This window comes from Pantherophis guttatus, chromosome 2 (genome assembly GCF_059756535.1).
Source record: "Pantherophis guttatus breed Tessera chromosome 2, ASM5975653v1, whole genome shotgun sequence".
NCBI classification, from domain to species: domain Eukaryota; kingdom Metazoa; phylum Chordata; class Lepidosauria; order Squamata; family Colubridae; genus Pantherophis; species Pantherophis guttatus.
In genome coordinates this window covers 80,309,218-80,331,236 of record NC_142064.1, presented here as the reverse complement: position 1 = coordinate 80,331,236, position 22,019 = coordinate 80,309,218, and positions in this window count along the sequence as shown.

Sequence of the window (22,019 nt, the reverse complement as noted above, 5' to 3'; positions counted from 1 at the left end):
GAACCGATCTTAAACTAAACTGAACAGCAGTCAAGGTCAGCTGTATTGAATTGTATGCTTCATTCCATGTAATGTGTAGCTTGCAAAGGTACACTAGAAAATAATAAAAAGACAGTGAGACTCCTTTGATTTCTTTTTTCTGAAGGAAAAAAAAAATCCCCCACATTTAATTATACCGAAGTCAACAATATGGACAATGTACCTTTGCTATCACACTGACAAGATAATGAAGTTTAAAGGCAAATTGCCAGAGCAAGTTCCTTCTCCCTTAATGCAGGCAAACTCTTAGCATAAAATCAGTGTAGCTCTTTGAAGTCGGTGGAGTTCACAAGATCATCATTTCACAGTGATTAGTCTGCAGTGATATTTGCACCCGTACCTGGCTAGGATCAAAGTTGTAGAGAGACATACCCCTTTTCATGGGCTCTTCTTTTATGTCTTGAGTGGTGCTCCTGTTTATGCCACTTCCTTAAGCTTTCTTCAACAATGGGAAGTATATTGCAAAGGAAGGATTACGCATTCAATTATAACAAGTCTCTATTTTGGAATTTATTAGGAGGGCTTCTAAGAATTGTTCTGTTTGATGCTAGTCTTATGCAAACCACAAACCCAAGGGCTGACTCAGAACTGGACAGGGAGTTAAGTCCCACCTCTAGGATGGTTAAGCCAAGATGCGCTACGCCACAAGACTGGATAGATATGTTGTGGCCCATATGCGGCCTGTGCAGCTAGTAGCTGATTCAGACAGCGAGGAGGCTGGTGTGGTGCTCCAGCAGCCTGTGCAGCTGGCACTCGAGTCAGACAATGAGGAGGCTGGAGAAGATGTGGTGCCAGAGGTGGGGATTCAGCCAGGGCCTTCAGAACCTCCAGAAGCTCCCTTAAGTGAAGAGGACGAAGAGGAGGAGCCTCTTCTCGATGCACGGGTGCACAGAGCTGCCAAAAGGCAGGAGTGGCTTCTCAGGAGGAGGTCTCCTCAAGAGTAAGGCTTGGGGCTAATTGGCCACTCCCTTAGCCTATTTAAGGAGGAACGCCGACTGAAGCAATTTGCAGGGAACAACTTCATTCACATACCTTCGTGTCTTGTCTTGCTTATCTTATCAGCTTCCTGCAAATTGCTTCTGGGCATTCTGCCAACCACAGTAAGCTTTCAGTTATTATTCTTTGAATTCTTGGCGGCTGTTAATGCAGTTAATTAACAGCCGTTGTTGTAAAAGACTGATTTATTTAGTAAACAGGGAGTGAGTATGTTCGTATGGCACATATATCGATTACATGGGGCGCCTCGCCGTATCATATCGGACAGAGGTGTTCAGTTTACTTCAAAGTTCTGGCGCAATTTCGTTAAAATGATAGGGTCATCGCAGGGATTAAGTTCGGGCTTCCATCCTAGTACCAACGGAGCAGCAGAGAGAGCAAACGCTATGATAGAAAGATACCTACATTGCTATGTATCATATCAGCAATCGGATTGGTCAGAATTACTCCCTTTTGCAGGAATAGCGTATAATAACGCTGTCCACGGAAGTACTGGAGTCACACCTTTTCAAGTCATTTCGGGTAAGGAATTTACCGCAATCCCTGAATTAGAATCTCATAACCAAGAAAATATATCCCCTGACGCCTGGGCTACACGCATCGGAAGGACATGGCCCCAAATAAAAGAGGCGTTAGATAAAGCAACCAAAACGTATAAATGCCAAGCAAACAAGAAAAGAGCGGACCACAAACCATTCATGGTTGGAGACCGGGTCTATTTGTCTACAAAATACCTAAAATTACGAACGTCTAGTCGTAAATTGGGCCCCAAATACCTTGGACCCTTTTCTATTGTGAAAGTGATTAATCCGGTTACGGTGGAACTGAAATTACCACTGTTACTGGGTAAGGTTCACCCTGTGTTCCATAGTAGCTTGATAAAACCTGTAGAGGCTGTTCGGGAACAGCTGGATAGACCAGGGCCGGTAGACAGGGACCACTATGAAATAGAGGAAGTGTTGGACTCCAGAGTCAGTAGGGGAAAACTAAGGTATTTGGTCAAATAGAAAGGGTACCCGTTTGAAGAAGCCTCCTGGGTTACCGCTACAAACCTAAAAGCTAGCCAATTGCTAAACACTTCCATAAAGAATATCCACACAAACCTGGGCCATGGGGTGTATGTATAGAACCATAATGTGGTATTAACATGTATGTTTCTGTCTTCCAGGAGAGTCCCTGGTAGGGGGAGCCGCCTGTCGAGGTCTCCTCGACACCTGGAGCTCCAGTAGTGACCGTGGATCCTGTAGCGACTTTGGATCCTGATGTTATAAACCTTACCTGACTCCGGCGGCTTGAGGGGGGCTGGGTTGGGTATGCTAATCACATTGGTGGTGGGGGTATTTGGCGTAACAATAGGCGGTTGGTCACGCTGCGGTCGGGGTGGAGGGCTTAATTGTGCCGCCCCTCTGTTCTATTAGGATGGGATTGCTAAATCGCGCATGGGCAGAAGCCACGGCAATCCGGAAGGGCGTGTAATCAGCTGTAATTGAGGGCGCAACGCCGACTTTGTGTATTGCCGCATCAAGTGTCAGGCTTGCTGCTGACGTTGCTGGAAAGAAGTTGAAGTAAAAAGCATTTCCAACAAACAAGACCAGTTTGTAGCATTTTCTTTCTTCACCAAGCCGGACATGTAGCTGAAGACCTGATACCAAGGTTTGAACGGACTTTGTGTGTGCTGCGTTCTTTGGGATCCGTAGCTGGACCAGAACAAGATGGTTAAACTGTATGTCAGAAAGGAAGTGCACCTACAGGTAGTCCTTGACTTATGACCACAATTGAGCCCAAAATTTCTGTTGCTGAGACTGTTGTTAAATGAATGTTGCCCCATTTTACAACCTTTCTTGCCACAGCTGTTAAGTGAATCACTGCAGTTATTAAGATAGTAGTAAGTTGTTAAATGAATCTGGCTTCCTCGTTGACATTGCTTGTCAGATGGTCACAAAGGGGGATCACATGACCCTGGGACATTGCAAACGTCATAAATACGAGTCAGTTGCAGAGCGTCTGAATTTCGATCATGTGACCATCGTGATGCTGTAACGGTTGTAAGTGTGAAAAATAGACCTGAGTCACCTTTTTCAGTGCCCTTGTAACTTTGAATGGTCACTAAATGAACTGTTGTAAATTGAGGACTCCCTGCATACCTTTCGTAGAGAAGCAACTTGTGTGTGGAAGCATAGAGAGCAAGAACAGAATTGAAACAGCTGGACAACTGAACTTTAAATTACTAATTCTACCATCTTTCTATATTCGAAAGGGAATGGGAAATTATTGCTTTTTTATTGCTTTTTATATTGGGTTTTTATTTTTGTAAGCCACCCGGAGTCACTGAAAATGAGTTTGGCAACCATACACATTTTCTTAAATCAATTAAATAAATAAATAAATAAATGTATGAATTAAGACTTTCATCCTGTTGAGAGCCTTTTTGTCAATCAGGCTGTGCATGCTTCAAAAAGGATCTAGAGCAGGGGTGTCAAACTGGCGGCCTGCAGGGCGGATGCGTCATGTGCAGGCCACACCCAACCCAGCTCCATGAAGGGAAAAAACATCATGTGACGGAAATCTGATGCCGCAAGTTCGACACCCATGATCCAAAGAAAATACTAGGGAACACCTGCAACTGTGAAGACACCACCTCTCTGCTCATTAAAGCAGCACCTCTTTTTCTCCCTCACAAAGATGTTGCCACTGCTTTAAAAAGCTGATTCATAATACATCTCTTGTTGCAGTCACACTATTTTTCAGGTCAACCCAGAAGCTTAAAAGGAGTCCTAACTGCTTAAAATGGTGTTTTCCAAACTTTGCAACTTTAAGAAGTGTGGACATAATTCCCAGAATTCCCCAGCCAGCATACAACTGAAAAACACTGGCTCAAATGAATAGCAAAGAGGTACCGAGCTCACACAAGATTCGGAATCCCTTGTCAGCATCATTTCTAAAGGCTACTCAGCTCTACTGACTAGATACGGTGTTCTTTTTTTAAGGAGATAGATAGATAGATAGATAGATAGATAGATAGATAGATAGATAGATAGATAGATAGATAGATAGATAGATAGATAGATATGTGTGTGTATAGGTGTAACTTGCATTCGTGAAATATTTACCACAGAAATGGGAGACAATGTCCCATTGTACACACTATTTCCAGTCTTCTGCGTATGTCTTCTTGTTTCTCGCACTTTTCCCCCTCTGAAGTACATGCAGCCTAAAAGGTTGTAGAGCAAAGAAGAAATAGCAGGAAAAAAATGACAATGAAAATATTCGCACTCGTTGAAACAGTGAATTCAAAAATTCTACCCAAAGAAAATCTGAAGAAATTTTCAAGTATGGTAGACTGTCACAATTTCCATGCACAGGAAAGTTCAAGAAGTTCAACACAATCTTAGTTTAAAACACCCTTTCTGTGACATTAAAAGAGCCTTGGTGGCACAGCAGACTAAAGTGCTGTTAAATAGCACCAGCTGCCTGCAATTACTGCAAGTTCAATTATTGAGGTTCTCTGCTCGTTTGCTGGGTGGGCGTGACCATGGTGGGTGTGGCCTAGTCAGCCTCCTGCACCATGGGGGGGGGGCTCTGGTGGCTTTTCTCAAGCCTCCGGGAGGGCAAAAACGGCCTCCCCAAGCTCCAGAGGCCCGGTGGAGGCAGCCCATTTTTTGCTCTCCCCGAGCCTCCACGCGCACCCTACACTTACCTGTATCCAAAACAGGCCACGTGGGGAATTCTGGGAGGGGAGGGGTGGGGTGGGAGGGGCCAGCCAGGAGTGGAATTTGGGGGTTCTCCCAACTGCACAGAATCTTAGCTAGAGATTCTCCTGAACCCCTGCGAACCCGCAGCAGCCCACCCCTGGATCCATCTTCCAGGTCAGTTCTTGGCACAGTTTCCATGTAGCATCTAAGAATGAAAGTCTGAAGTCTTTGGAACTTTTGCAAGTCTGCAGAAAGGTCACTCCTTTAAGTTCCATTCAGTGGGTCTGCTTTCTGAAGGGATATGCACACTGTTGTAAAAGAGGCCCAAGATAGAAAGGCTGTCTATATTTAGACATATATCTATCTTTTTTAAATGAATTCTGGCCTCTTACGTAAGTCTTCAGTTGACAGTAGATTGCCTTCAGTTCCAACTATGCTACTTCCCCAATAAGCATACAGTAATACATTTAGAAAACCTGCAGCTATAAAATGCTTTTTACTTTCTCCTTGAGGGCTTCTTGGAGGCATCTGGTTCACGACTGAGGAACCGAGATCCTGCATTAAATGAGTTTTTGATCTCCTGGGCAGTTTCTTTACATTCTTTTTAAAATGTCTAATCTGACTAGACTCGGAATTAAAAGCGCACTTTCTGATTTCACTGGGACCACTCTAAGCACGCCAAAATCTGAATTCAAACAGTTTAAAATTGATTGTTGAGGATAGATTTGGGGCCTGAAAATACACAGATATGGGTGTGTAAGTGTATTTAACATAACATAAAATAACAGAGTTGGAAAGGACCTTGGAAGTCTTCTAGTCCAAACCCCTGCTCAAGCATGAAACCCTATACCATTTCAGTGAATGAATGAATGAGCGGAAAGAACCTTGGAGGTCGTCTAGTCCAGCCCCCTGCTCAAATTGGAAAACTTATACCCGTGATGGTGAATCTATGGCACGTGTGCCACAGGTGGCATGCGTAGCCATATCGGTGGGTACGTGAGCTCAGCTCTGGCGCGCATGTGCATGCCGGCCAGCTGATTTTTGAGCCTTCTGGGCCCACCAGAAGTAGGGAAACAGCCTGTTTCCTGTCTCCGGAGGGCCTCAAGGGGTGGTGGGGAAAGACCGTTTTTTTCTCTCCCTGGGTTCCAGAGCCTTTCTAGGAGTCTGGGGAGGGCGAAACCGGCCTTCCCTACCCCCCACCTTTGGAGGCCCTGCGGAGGCCGCAAATGGGCCATTTTATGAATTATGGGTGTGGGCATAGAATTATGAGTGTGTGCACACATGAGTGTGACACATACCCCTGGCGGTCCCCCCAGTCCTGGCACGTAATGGCAAAAAGGTTAGCCATCACTGATCTATACTATTTCAAATAAGTGACTGTCTAGTCAGAGGTGGGTTTCAGCAGGTTCTGACTAGTTCTGGAGAACTGGTAGCAGAAATTTTGAGTAGTTCGGAGAACTGGTAAAAACCTACTCTGACTGGCCCCACCCCCATCTATTCTCTGTCACCCGAGTCTCAGCTGATCGGGAGGAAACGGAGATTTTGCAGTAATCTTCCCCTGGAATGGGGTGGGAATGGAGATTTTACAGTATCCTTCCCCTGGAGTGGGGTGGGAATGGAGATTTTACAGTATCCTTCCCCTGGAGTGGGGTGGGAATGGAGATTTTACAGTATCTTTCCCCTGCCATGCCCACCAAGGCACGCCCACCAAGACATGCCACACTCACCAAGACACACCCACAAAACTGGTAGTAAAAAAATTTGAAACCCATCACCGTGTCTGGTCTCTTCTTAAAAACTTCCAGTGATGGAGCACCCACAATTTCCGGGGGCAAGCTGTTCCACTGGTTAACTGTCCTCACTGTTAGGAAGTTTCTCTTTAATTCCAGGTTGCGACTTTCTGTGATTAGTTTCCAACCATTGTTTCTTGTCCTGCCATCCGGTGCTTTGGAGAATAATTTGACCCCCACTTCTTTGTGTTCTTTCTTCATTTGAATGAGCACAGGCTTGTACATTCCTATTTTGGGAGATAACAGAAATCCACTTTGTGACATAATTATGTTTTCATTATCCTGCAGTGGAAACATTTTTTGCAAAATAACCTTGGATACACAGGTACAACAACAGTTCGTTTAGTGATGTTCGGAGTTACAATGACACTGAAAAAAGTGACTGATGATCATTGCATCATCCCCACGGTCACATGTTTTACATTCAGATGCTTGACAACTGATTCATATTTATGACGGTTGCAGTGTCTCAGGGTCGTGTGATCATCTTTTTCAATCTTCTGATGAGCACAGTCAATGGGGAAGCCATTGTTTTACTCAAGGGTCCTCAAACTTGGCAGCTTTAAGACTTGTGGACTTCAACTCCCAGAATTCTCCAGCCAGCTATGCTGGCTGGAGAATTCTGGGAGTTGAAGTCCACAAGTCTTAAAGCTGCCAAGTTTGAGGATCCCTGGTTTTACTTAACAACTGCGTTACTAATTTAACAACTGCACTTAATAAATATAGCAAGAAAAGTCATAAAATGGGGCAAAACTCACTTAACAAATTTCTCATTTAGCAACATAAATTCTGGGCTCAATTGCAGTCATAAGTGGAGGACTACCTGTACATACATACATACAAACATATACAGGCATATATAATATATATGTATGTATAATATTCAGTATACATAAAAAGGGCAAGAGAAGCCTCACTGAATTTATTCAAATTAAATTATCCTTGTTCTGTCACTTTTATCCTTACATCTCTGCAGAGTCCCCTTATATATATTTCAACTTACATTTTGCAGTTTATTCTTACATACCATTCTTCCTTAAGCAGTTAAATCATTCCAAGGGAATACAAAAAACAATATAAATATAGAATATAGTAATGTTCACATTTAAATGGGCATGGAATTATCAGATCTGGGTAACAGACACAAAGTCTAATTCTTTGCTGCCATCTCATGATCATCCAGATGTTCTTACACTCTAGATCTGTTAATGCCCATGGTAATAAGGGTGGGCACACTGCCAAGTACTCAAATTTTTATCACATGACTACCATGGCATTGCCACTGTCGGGGGCGAGGGGTCCCATGTCCCTTCATTCAGCCCTATCATAATTTGGAATGGTCACTGAATGAATGGTAGTAAATTGAGGATTATCTCTACATGTCTTCCCTTGTCTGCTGTTATCTGCTCAACCTTGAGTAAATTGCTTTCCTCACCTTAGCAACTGTCTGTGTGAGAGTTTGAGGCCTGAAACAGGACAGAAACTGTGGCCATCCAATTCTGTCTCTTGAGAAATCGGTTTCAGTGAACTAAGGGTGCGATACACCTAGACACCTATATGACTGCAGCCATGAGCATCTGAGAAACAAAAACAATTCGCAAATATAAAACGTCAAAAGTCAGTTCAACCAGGGGTGAAATCCAGCAGGTTCTGACAGGTTCTGGAAAACTGGTAGCGGAAATTTTGAATAGTTCGGAGAACCGGCAAATACCACCTCTGACTGGTCCCAGAGTGGGGTGGAAATGGAGATTTTGTAGTATCCTTCCCCTGGAGTGGGATGGGAATGGAGATTTTGCAGTATCCTTCCCCTGCCACACCCACCAAGCCACACCCACCAAGTCACACCACACCCACCAAGTCACACCCACAGAACAGGTAGTAAAAAAAATTGGATTTCACCACTGAGTTCAACTAATGTTCTGATGCCATGCTGGGCAAGCAGAAGTTTATAGAAGTTCCTCAGCAGGTATGATCACAGTAAAAATCCCCACTTGTATTCCTCGGTAATTAGCAATGAATATTATATTGCCACAGAAAGAGAAGAAAAGGTAAAGCCGTTGTGATTTATGTCCATTGACAGATTAGCCTCAATTAATTTGTCTAATTCCCTTTTATAGTTACCCAAATGGGCACTCAATACTATGCCTCATGGTAGCAAATTGGTTTGAGCAGAATTGATACACTTACATAGGGAATGTAACACTTACATAGGAAAGAGCCGAGGTGGCGCAGTAGTTAGAGTGCAGTACTGCAGGCTACTTCAGCTGACTGCTAGCAGCAGTTCCGCAGTTCAAGTCTCATCGGCTCAAGGTTGACTCAGCCTTCCATCCTTCTGAGGTGGGTAAAATGAGGACCCAGATTGTTGGGGGCAATATGCTGATTCTGTAAACCGCTTAGAGAGGGCTGTAAAAGCACTATTTATTTTATTTATTTATTTATTTATTTTATTCAATTTTTTTACCGCCCTTTTCATGCTGGACTCGGGGCTGTGCACAGCCAAAAATAAAAACAGCGCATACAAAATTTAAAATTTTAAAAGAATTAAACTAGTATTGGCCCAATAAAATTTAAAATATCCCAACTAAAGCCCATTTAGCAATTAAAAATATCTAAGGGGGGGGGGTGTCAAGCCAGCCCAGCTTGATGAAATAAAAAAGTTTTAAGAGCACGGCGAAAAGCACGGAGATCTGGGATCCTACGTATCTCTGGGAGCAGGTCGTTCCAAAGGACCGGTGCTGCCACAGAGAAGGCCCTCCCCCTGGGGGTCACGAGCCGACATTGTCTGGCCGACAGCACCCTGAGGAGTCCCTCTCTGTGGGAGCATACTGGTCAGTGGGAGACTACCGCTGGCAGAAGGCAGTCCCGTAAGTACCTAGGCCCTAAGCCATGGAGCACTTTAAAGGTGGTAACCAACACCTTGAAGCGCACCCAGAAGACTATGAAGTGGTATATAAGTCTAAGTGCTATTGCTATTGCTAAATTAGATTTATTCTTACTTCTCACCCACTAGGCATCACTTATTACTCATAACCCATATTAGTCAAAGGAATCGATTTCATACTTTCCAGTATTGTTTAAGCCATCCGAAATACATTAAGTTGCATCAGAAACATACCAGTGTTACCCTTCAGTTTTGACCTTCATATAGTGAAAGAGCATTAATCCTAATACTGACTCTCAGAAGGCCCTCTTTCATAGTTTTTACAGAACATAGAATCATAAGATCCTCCGAAGTCTTCTAGTCCAACCCTCTACCCAAGGCAGAAGACATTATATCATCCTGGTCAAATGACTGTCCAATCTATTCTTGTAATGGATCATCCATAAGTCCAGGAGGCAAGCTATTCCACTGATTAATTTCTCTTTAGTTCATGGTTGGATCTCTCTTTAACAAGCTTCCACCCATTACTTCTTGCCCTGACCTCAGTGTTTAGGAGAATAATATAATATAATAACAGAGTTGGAAGGGACCTTGGAGGTCTTCTAGTCCAACCCCCTGCTTAGGCAGGAAACCCTGCACCACTTCAGATAAATGGTTATCCAACATCTTCTTAAAAACTTCCAGTGCTGGAGCATTCATAACTTCTGGAGGCAAGTTGTTCCACTGATTAATTGTTCTAACTGTCAGGAGATTTCTCTTCTCTGTCACAGCTCTTCAAGTACCGGAAGACTCCTGTCTTGTCACCCCTAGTCCTTCTCTTTGAGAAGATAGACATATCTAGCTCCCTCAACCATCATATGATTTAGCCTCCAGATCCCTTATCATCTTTGTTGTTTTTTTCTGCACACTTTCTAGCATCTTTTTTGTATTGCAGTGACCAGAACTGGAGGCAGTATTCCAAGTGTGGCCTCACTAGTGCAGTATAAAGCAGTATTTATCACTTCTCATGATCTAGATCAGAGGTCTTCAAACTTAGCACAGCATAGCTGGCTGGAGAATTCTGGGAGTTGAAGTCCACAAGTCTTAAAGCTGCCAAGTTTGAAGACCTCTGATCTAGATGCTCCCCCTCTGTAAATGCAGACTACAGAGTTTTGGGAAGTGACTTTTTTGGAAGCTCCAAAACACTGCTGGCTCATACTTACAGTAAGTGATGGTCCAGTAGGACATCTAGATCTCTGTCATAGTTACTGCTGCTGAGCCAGGTAAGAGCTATTCTATACCTATCCATTTGGTTTTTATTGCCCAAGTGCAGGGCCTTACTTTTTTCACCACTGAACAACATCTTGTTGGGTAGGGCCCAATACTCAAATCTATCAAGAGCCTTCTGAACCTTGAGTCTATCTTACACAGGGGATAGCAATTGCCCCCCAGTTCGGACTCATCTGCAAATTTGATGAGTTCCCCTTCTATGTTTCTCCTTTTAGGATTTCCCTTCATGGAATCTTTCCTAATCTTTTTCTTAGTTTGTTGAAATCAGCTCTCTTAAAGTCTAAAATGCTAGTCTGATTTGATTCAATTATCTGTGGTTGCATTATGGTGAATTCATGTATGATGTGGCCCCTCTTCCCCAATGTTCCTATAGCTTCTACTCCTTCAACCATTTAGTCCCTATTAGTAAGAATTAAGTCCAATGTAACTGTCCCTCTGTCTGTTTTATGTCCAATGTATTCTCTCCTCTACCTGTTTTATGACAAAGTGTCAGCCTTGGAAGCCATATTAGCTCCAATGCTGCCACCTTCTCGTGTATGGGAAAGTAGGAGGGAGGATTAAGGAGAGGGGTTGTTAGTAGACATAATATCATTCTTCCTGTCAGTCAAGGTCAGGGTGATCCAGCATCTGGAGAAGGAGTGGTCAGGGGGCTGGATCGAAATGGAGCGGATGTTGATTGGAGCATGTGACCAACTGGGGGGGAAGGGGATGGTTTTGGGAGCTTTGATTTACTGAAGGAAAACCCGGGCTTTTCAGATTCAGGTTTTCCCAGATGTGCCAGTTTGCCTATTCTTGTAAAAAGAACTTTGGAAAATGTTTGCTTCCGCGTCTTTACTCGGAATTGGGGGTTTTCTGGAATGCTGACACAAAGTTGATAGATAAGCACATCAGGAACTTGTTTGATTTCCCACCTGATGTCAGGGTAGTCAAAGTTCTCCATTACTAGTGCCATGTTTCATGGGAGGATTTGGGTTTGGCAAGTCTAGAGAAAAGTAGGACTAGAGGGAACATGGTAACAGTATTCCAGTATTTGAGGGGCTCCCACAAAGAAGAGCTGGGTGAATTTATTTTCCAAAGCATCAGACGGCAGGACAAGAAACAATGGTTGGAAATTAATCAAGGAGAGAAGCAACCTGGAATTGAGGAGAAACTTCCTAATAGTGAGGACAATTAACCAGTGGAACAGCTTGACTTCAGACGTTGTAGGTGCTTCATCACTGGAGGTTTTTAAGAAGAAACTAGACAGTCACTTGTCTGAAATAGTATAGGATCTCCTGCTTGAACAGGGGGCTGGACTAGAAGACCTCCAAGATCCCTTCCAACTCTATGTTGATTCTGATTTCCCAGCTTGGTTGGTTGGCCAGTAGTATACATCTTTGGGAAAGTCTATAATTACAAGGGTTTGCTTGTAATTTATCCCAAGGGTTTAAACATTTATTCCTACTGGGCCCTTTTTCCTCAGCACGATGTTCTTCTATAAATATCTATTCAGGCATAGATGTCTACCCTATACATTATATTCTGCAATGAAAAGAGATGCAAATTCTTCTACTAAAACTAACTGTTTTAATCATTCTGACTTCTTGTTATGATTGGACATGAACTTTTACCTATTTTACACTTTATTTCTTTGAACGTTATTAATACTTGAATATAAGCAATTAAAACCCAGTCTATTAAAAACTATGAAGCAAACAAAAGAATATTTCTCGTGCAGGATTTTCTTAATTATAATAAATGTATTACTACTACTACTATTTCATAGAGGAACATTTAAGGAATGTTAAGTGATGTTACTATTCAATTCAGCAATAAAGAGACCTAAGCAGTTAGAAGTTTTTAATTTGACCTGCAATATCCTTAAAAAGCTGCTTTATGGGTTTTTTTCCTAATCATACAAGACAGTCTGACATTGAAATGGAGGGTTTTTTTAAAAAAAAAAAAATCTCCATACGTCAGGACTAAAAAGGCGACATTATACGACTTACCAATAATATCTATATTCTGCATTAAAAGTGACACATTAATAAACTGCATTTCTCATGAAATGCATTGTGCTCGAGGCATTTTAAAGAGACAATTTAAGAACAAGTGATATAACAAATAAAAGTGCACTACCATATATCATTGTCGTGCGAGCAACAGTTCAGTTAAAACTTCAAATATTGAGAGTTTACATATCAACGATTTTGTGTTTAGGACTAATAAAAACATTCAACGCTTCGTAGGAATAACAAGGCAGCATAGCTATATCAAAACAGGAGAGTGAAAAGGGGCAATTTCATGCCATCCTGTGCATGTCTTCCCTGAGATAAGGCTGGTTGCATTCAATGGGAGTTACTTTTGTGTAAAATATAGCTTTGTATCATAACCAAGATAAAGTATAGCCATGATACATTTTGCCTTGAACAGTCATTCTTAAGGAACGTTTTTAAATCTTCTACATTTATATATGTAGTGAATATTTTCAAGCAATGCTTTATGAGTACATCTATTTATGGTAAGACTGGGAAAGTTATAGATGGCAGCTCCTCATAGCTCCATACCCAGATATAACAACTGCAGCTACCAAATCTCTCCACAGAACTGAAAAAGGTGGAGTTCCTTCATGTAAAGATTGTATAAACTACTCCTTCGACACATAAGAAAGAATTGGTATCCATGAGTTTGATTTTGGGGGTGCCCTTTATGTTGAGTCACCTGTTTTCATGTGCAAATGCTGGGAAAATCTGGGATTGCAATGGGGGAAGTACTATTATATGTTATGGCTTGGTAGCAATAGCACTTAGATTTATATACAGCTTCATAGTGCTTTTACAGCCCTATCTAAGCGGTTTACAGAGTCAGCATATTGCCCCCAAAAATCTGAGCCCTCATTTTACCCACCTCAGAAGGATGGAAGGCTTGAGTCAACCTTGAGCCAGTGAGATTTGAACTGCTGAACTCCAGCTAGCAGTCAGCTGAAGTAGCCTGCAGTACTGCACTCTAACCACTGTGCCATCTCAGCTCGGTAGTCCCAAGGTGCTTTTCCAAAAGGCAACTAAGACTTTCTTGGAGGGTTTTTTCCTTGAAAATATTTTGCTTCTCATCCAAGAAGCTTCTTCAGTTCTAACTCTTGGATGAGCTTGTTGGATGAGAAGTGAAATGTTTTCATAAAAAAAAAAAAACAAGGGAGTCAAGTTGCCTTTTGGAAAAACACATTTGAGACAACCATGACCTGGATGATAGAGAATCTCTATGCAACTTAATGGCTTGGTATTGTAAGCTAGAGTCAGTCCAGCTCCGAGCAAGGTCAATGAACAAAATACCAAGGAGTAATTGGCAGAGGAGATGTAGAAGAAGGGTGCAATCTGGCTGTTGCAGAAGAAAGCCAGAACAGTGATTGGTTCCCTATTCTTACAGATGTTAGCCTGACCAATGAAATTAAGATGACCTAAAAGTCCCAGTTTAGAATGCTTAACTAATTGCTGTCATCAGTCAAACAACTGTTCTCCGAGTTTGTTGTGGTCCACCAGCAGCCTGAGGAGCTGGCAGAGAGTCAGACAGTAAGAAGGCTGGGGATGACCATGGGCCAGTCCTGGAGTCAGGGGAAGGCCCGGACGAGGGCTCTGAGTTGGAGGTAGAGATGGGGCCAGGGCCATCTGGGAGTGATGCGCGGACTCCGGAGCCTCCGGAGGCAGAGAGGCAGAGGAACAGGAGGAGCCTGTTCCTAGTGTGTACATGCACAGAGCTGCCAGAAGGCACAAACAGTTAAAACAAAAGGGATGACTCGGGAGTAAGGCCTGGAGATGATTGGCCCCTCCCTTAAGGCTTAAAAGAGGAGCAAAGGTACGTGGGCACTTTGCAGGAAAACAACATTGTTAATTCTGTTCCCAGTCAGCATCTGTGTGACTTTGCCAAGTAAGTCTTTGGCAGAGTGTCAAGGGAGATAAAGTTTGGTGATTATCCTGAAGAACTTCTCCTGAAGGACTTTGTGCAACTTTTTTTTTAATTTTTTTAATTTTATTAACATACATAAATCATAATATATAATATATAACAATATACACAATACAAACAATCAACAAGTGCTCCCCCACCCCTCGGGATCATTCCTGCTTCCAAAATCTTAAAGCTTCTTCTGGTGGTGGCATCCCCCTTCCTCCAGAAAACACATATATTAGGAACTGTTTCCAGATTCCATCGAATTCATTTACTTTCATTATGCCCCTCCTTACTTTAATATTACAAGTCAGTTTATCATTTATGGCAATATCCCATACTTCCTTATACCATTCTTCCAAACAATAATCACCTCGTGTCTTCCAGTTCCTAGAAATCATTAACCTTGCTGCGGTCAACAAATTTGTTATCAACTCTTTCGTCTCTTTTTTACACTTTATAGTTTCCAATAGTGAGAGTAATGCTACCTTTGGTACCTTTATTCCTACAATTTCTTCAATCTCCTTAAACACCATCTTCCACAATTTTTGCACAAATTTACAATCCCACCACATATGTAAATACGTTCCTTTTTCCCTGCAACCTCTCCAACAGTTATCTGAATAGTTCTGATTCATATTGCTTAATCTAACCGGAGTTAAGTACCACCTCCATACCATTTTATAATAATTCTCTTTTATTCTTACTGACATAAGACTTTTTGCAACTAATTGGGACTCAATTTTGAATGAACGTAATTCACACCTGTTGCAATAAAAGAAGTCTTTGGGACTACTCCGGTGTTTTAATGACTCAGGAAGCCTAGGTCACAACATAGTTTTACTTCTGGATGCAAGTGAAGGATACTGGGGTAGAAAGACAGAGAACATGATGGTAGTCTATAGCAGTGGTGTCAAACTCGCAACAACACGTTGTCATCACGTGACATATTGCAACTTTTTCCCCCTTTGCTAAAATGGGGTGGGGGTGACCGGCATGCGATGCATCTGGTCCACGGGCCGTGAGTTTGATACCCCTGTTCTACAGGAATCCCCTCTCAGTGGTTAGACCAATCCTGTAAACTCTGGTTAATCGATGAAACATAGGAACAGTATACAGTAGATGATTGACATTATTATTCCTGAGTATCCTCTTCCATCTAGCGGTTTTTAAGCAAATCTCAGATAACCGAGTGTAATGAAACAAACTGGTAGAGAGATGAGTAGAGAAACTCTCTAAGTGAAGAGAGTTTTTAATCTTTTTAAGATTTACTGTAGCTGCAGCTGTATTCCTGGCAGTAAATGTAACAAGAAGGGGCTAGAAGTCTGAAGGCTATAAAAAGATGAAGCCTATCACCCATTTACTCAAACTTTGTCTGCTTTGAGTCTTGACAAACTAACTTAGCTAGGTCAGTACTGATAATGGTTGCAGAAGATAAATAATAGCCATTTGGATGGGGCATATGCTCTCACTTCCTTAAAGAAGAGGTGTATGAATTTTATTGAAAATCCCTTGTAAGAACCAGAAAGACATCTAATTATAGACCAGATTCTAGTCTTCTATTCTTGAGTAAGATGATTTGCCAAAATATGGTATGCCAAGAACCATGGTGGGTTACCTGTAACAGAAATTGTATGCAGGAGTCAAGAATCTGTTGATTTGCCTAGATCTTCCAATGGCTTTTGATTTCATTCACTTCTGGGTCAGGTTCGATTGTAGAGGCCCTGTTTGGAGATGATTCAGGTCCTTCCTATTTGAAGACACCCAGAGGCTGTTGTCTTAGAGTGTCCCACATGGCTTTGCTGTTTGGCTTCTCAGCAGAGAAGTCATTCTAATTCCAGAGTTCCTAGGAAGCAATCTGTACCCCTGAACAATACTTAAACTAGGATAACGGAGTGGATTATCAACCACCTAGAATCACATCCACATAAAACAAGGCCTCTCATTCACAGTCTTAATACTCAAAACTCAAATAATGGTCAGAAACTGTTGTAGGGTGCAGGGAATTGATTTTGACTCATTTTCTCTGACATTTTTTTCTGTAAATTAAGGATAAGAAAATGGGTGTGTCTTATTTTACTACAGAAGCTTCCCATTTCTATTCCCTTATTTTGCTCCTCAGACAACAAAGGAAAACCAGGTATTTCTCTTGCAGCCACGTTCTCATATCACCAGAAGGTCTCTTGAGCTTCTCCAGAAGGACAGAACTCAACAGGTCTATCAAACCCTTCCAAGATTGCCCACCGCTGCTTTAAAGCATTTCAAATGAATTTTCTGAGGAAACAAAGATAATTGGGGGGTGGGGGTGGGGAAGCAGTCCAGAAACCCTCTTTTATATGAAATTCATATGAAATTCTTAGACAAGGTGTCACCAAAATTCACATGCAAAACATTATTAAAAGGGAATTCAATCTCCTGCTGAGCTTTGGCAGTAAGAAAAACAATAAAATGTATATAAGCTCCAAGACAAACAGGGGTCTAAATATTTTTACTATTGTTTTATCGAGCCTACTGCACTTCCCAGGTACCAAAAAGTTGCCCATTTTTGTTGTCTAAGATTATCTGGGACGTCCTGCTCCTACAAGAACTTCAAGAGCAGGATGGAGAAGTTGCCTTACCTTGAAGGTGGTTGAGGGCATTATTTGCAAAAGTCACCATCCTGTGCACTCAAAACAGCATGGAAGCCTTATCTCAGTTGGCAGCTGTTTCCTTGATTAAATCATAGTTTGTCCTAGATTTCCTCCAGGGTCATATTTTGCGATATATGTTCCCAGAGGAAATCTGAGCAGAATACTAGCCACAGGTAACAAGCAGCTGGTGGATCTTCATACTCCATGGGGGGGGAGGAATATCACAGATGGGCTAAGAAATTATTTTACATACCTCATTTAAAGCCCAAAGTGGCAGTTTCAAGTCATTGCAGTTATTCTTGCACTAGTTCACTCTTCCCTCACCCCCGCCTTACTAAAAATCCTCAGCAGTTAACAATAATATTTTTGTTTCTCGTTCCCTCACACAGCAATTCTTTTTTTTTTTGCCCCTCAAACTTATAAAAAAATCATTTCAGAAATGTGCCGGATCTGAAAACTCAACCACGCCAACCGAGAAATGGACAACTCTGATGATGACATAACGGTCTGTGGTAAGTTGACTTTTCTAAAAAGAAGCAGCTGTTAAATGGAGGCAGCGCCTGGATTGCTATGAAGAGATGAGCTCAAAGGGCTTTTTTTAAGTTAAAGAAAGGGCAAGCCCCATCAGTCATCTCCAAGATTTTTCTTTCCTCCACAATTTTTACAGAAAATGTACAGAAAGACACAGGGGAGAGAACCCTACTCTATTTTTGCAAGCAAAGAATTCCATGGACTCAGCATGAAGAAATGTTAAAAATCAGTAAGAAAAGGGAAGAAAAGCCCCCAAAGCTGAAAGAATCTTGACCAGGCCAGGAGGGGAGGGGGAGGACAGGAGAGGAGATGATTATTTAATAAAAGTTAAATTACTGCTTTGCGAGCTGCAGTGGTTGCTACGGGTAGTTTGCTTCCTGGTGCAGTTCTTTAAAGCCTTCCGTGGCATAGGGCCAGACTACTTGATGAACCATCTCGACCCACTCAGACAAGCCCACCCTACATGCCAGCAGAGGAGACCTTCTGAGGGTCCCACTGGTCAAGGTCCATGGAGATTGTCAATCTTCCAGGTCATGGTTGTCCCAAAGGTGCTGTTGTGGCCTGTGCGGATTGTAGCTGATTCTGACAGCGAGGAGGCTGGTGTGGTGTTGCGCCAGCAGCCTGTGCAGCTGGCATCCGAGTCAGACAATGAGGAGACTGGAGAAGATGTGGTGCCAGAGGCAGGGCTTCAGCCAGGGCCTTCAGAACCTCCAGAAGCTCCTTTAAGTGAAGAGGATGAAGAGGAGAAGCCTCTTCTCGATGCACGGGCGTGCAAAGCTGCCAAAAGGCAGGAGTGGCTTCTCAGAAGGAGGTCTCTTCAAGAGTAAGGCTTGGGGCTAATTAGCCACTTCTTTAGCTTCCTCTCTTTAAGAAGGAACGCCGACTGAAGCAAGTTGTAGGGAACAACTTAAGTTCATTCTCCTTCGCGTCTGGATCTCTGTGAATTGCTTCTGGGCTTTCTGCCAACCTTAGTAAGATTGTGGTTATTTTATCTTTGTTTTCTTGTAGGCTGTTAAGGAAGTTTATTAACAGCTTTTGTTTGGAAAAGATTGAGTTATTTTAGTAAATTTAAGTTTTGTACAAACTTTGTGTGTGCTGTATTCTTTGGGGTCCGTAGCTGGGGCAGAACAGATGCTTTTCCAAAAAAAGGTGCTTTTCTTAGTTGTTGTTGTTGTTTTTTTGCTTGAAAATGTTTCGTTTCTCATCCAAGAAGCTTCTTCAGTTCTGAACTGAAGAATGTCCAGTTGCCTTTTGGAAAAGCGCCATTGGTCAAGGAACTTTGACTGATGGGATCCAGGAGAAGAGCCTTCTCTGCTGTTGCTCTAGCCTTCTGGAACATCCTATCCCCCCTCCCCCCGGGTGAGGTTTGCCCCCCCACTCTCCTATTCTTCCACAAGGGCCTGGCTCTGCCAGTGTCAGGGTTCCAAGTAATACAACCATAGCAAGCAAAACTCCAAGGCAGGAAGATTCCTCAAAGAATAGTTTGATTGGACATATCATATTGGCACAGCTCTGGTGAAAACCGAGTCTGAGGGTTCCCATGGTTTTTACCTAATTAAAAGTAAAAGTTCCCCCCCTTTCCCAAACAATCAGTCACATGGTCCAATCAAAGTGCTATCCAGTTGCCTGGTAACTCCACTCCTTCTCTCTCTCTGGCCACCTGTGGGAATGTCCTTGGTTCCCAGGAGAAAGTATTTTGTTTTGGCTACAACACCCTGGCTATCTCTATTGTGAGGGGCCCCACAAGGCTGTGTGCTCTCTCCACTTTTCTCTATATACCAATGACTGCATCTCAAATTATCTATCTGTTAAACTACTGAAGTTCGCAGATGAAACAACAGTGATGGGTCTCATTCGAGACAATGATGAATCCGCATACAGACGGGAGGTTGAACAACTAGCCTCGTGGTGCGACCAGAACAATCTGGAACTGAACACACTCAAAACTGTAGAAATAGTGGTGGACTTTAGGAGAAACCCTCCCATACTACCATCTCTTACAATACTAGACAACACAGTATCAACAGTACAGACCTTCAAATTTCTAGGTTCTACCATATCACAAGACCTAAAATGGACACCCAACATCAAAAACGTCATCAACAAAGAATGTTCTTTCCGCGCCAACTCAGGAAGCTCAAACTGCCCAAGGAGCTGCTGATACAGTTCTACAGAGGAATTATTGAGTCTTTCATCTGCACCTCTATAACTGTCTGGTTTGGTTCTGCAACCCACAAAACAGACACAGACTTCAGAGGACAATTAGAACTGCAGAAAAAACAATTACTACCAACCTGCCTTCCATTGAGGACCTGTATACTGCAGGAGTCAAAATGAAGGCTGTGAAAATATTTACAGAGCCCTCACATCCTGGACATAAACTGTTTCAACTCCTACCCTCAAAACGACACTATAGAGCACTGCACACCAGAACAACTAGACAAAAGAACAGTTTTTTCCCGAACGCCATCACTCTGCTAAACAAATAATTCCCTCAACACTGTCAAACTAGTTACTAAGTCTGCATTACTATAAATCTTCTCATTGTTCCTATCACCCATCTCCTCCCACTTATGACTGTATGACTGTAACCCTGTTGCTGGTATCCTTAAGATTTATATTGACTGTTTCTCTATGACTATCATTAAGTGTTGTACCTTATGATTCTTGACAAATGTATAATTCTTTTATGTACACTGAGAGCGTATGCACCAAGACAAATTCCTTGTGTGTCCAATCACACTTGGCCAACAAAGAATTCTATTCTATTCTATTCTATTCTATTCTATTCTATTCTATTCTATTCTATTCTATTCCCCCCTCCCTATCTCTCAGCTCCAGTGTGACAAAACTGAAGCTTCAAAATGGCTTCGGTCAGGTCAGCTTCAGGGTTGACGGCCGGTTGGCCTGATGACACAATAGGGGAAGACATCACTGGTGGAGGTTGCTGAACTAACTAGCTGACCCCATTTTCCTCTTGCACCTCCTGCTACCCTTGTGCTTATCTTTTTAAGTTCAGATTATTGTACTCCTGCTATTTCTTTTTATTGTTTTATTCCTTTACTATTATTATTTTTACATTTTTTCCCATTTAAATGTAGGCTGCCCAGATGAGCTCCATGGCAATATGGGTGGCAAATAAATTTAACAAATAAACAATAAAAATAAATAAATTTGGTTGTAGGTCTACCACCACCACCTCCTCCTCCTTCTTCTCCTCCCCACTTCTCCTCCTCTTTCTTCTCTTCTTTCTCCTCCACTTCCTCCTCCTCCCTCCTCCTCCTCCTCCTTCTTCCTCCTTCTCCCCTGCTCCTCCTCTCTCTCCTCCTCCCTCCTCCTTTTTCTTCACCCTCCTTCTCCTCCTCCTCCTTCTCCTCCCCCTTCCTCCCCCTTCCCCTCCTTCTTCACCACCCTCCTCCTCCTCCTCCTTCTCTTCCCTCCTCGTCCTCATCCTCGTCCTTCTTCTCCTCCCTCCTCCCTCCTCCTCCTCCTCTCCCTCCTCCTTTTTCACCACCCTCCTACTACTACTACTACTACGACGACGACGACGACGACGACTACTACTACTACTACTATCAAGTTAATTCCTAAATCTTGGTGTTAGTAATTTAAAAACACAGCTGTAAATTTTATTATGGCAGTCCTTAACCTCTTCAAATGTCTGATTAGCCAAAAATTAATAAAAGTAGGCCTGGCTGCTTCTATGCTCTAATCTCGTTCTTTTTGGATCTTTTATGGAATGTTCCAAGCAGGCAGAGCCCAGCGATGAGTCTCTGGCCTCATTATGTCAGACAAAACAATGTAGCCTGTTCACAGCTGAAAGACCACACTGCGTAGAATCAGAGGCTTCGGTGTGACAAATGGCCGAGCCAGTGCTATTCTGGGAAAAGAAAACTGCAGAGACACGTCCTGATGCTATAAATTAGGAGAAAGGCAGAGATGAAGTGGCGATGGGAAGTGGTCTAAAAGATAGTGAATAAAAACCCATTGTGGTGCCTGAAAGGAAGCAATAGCAGGCACATCACTTGTTACCTGGAACAAAGGGTGCGAATGAGATGCTGCAGATGTTCCCGTGGGCAAAATTACCTTGGTCCTAAACACGATTCGGTTCAGTGGGTTTGCTTCACGTGTTTGACCACCGCTTGCCAAAGGACAAACTGCAACAACTACACAGAGGAAACAAAAGAAGATGCATGTAATTACGGATAACATGAGCCTTTGATGATCAACAAATAGTATTCAAAAAAAGCCAGGAGTTATGGTCTTAGTA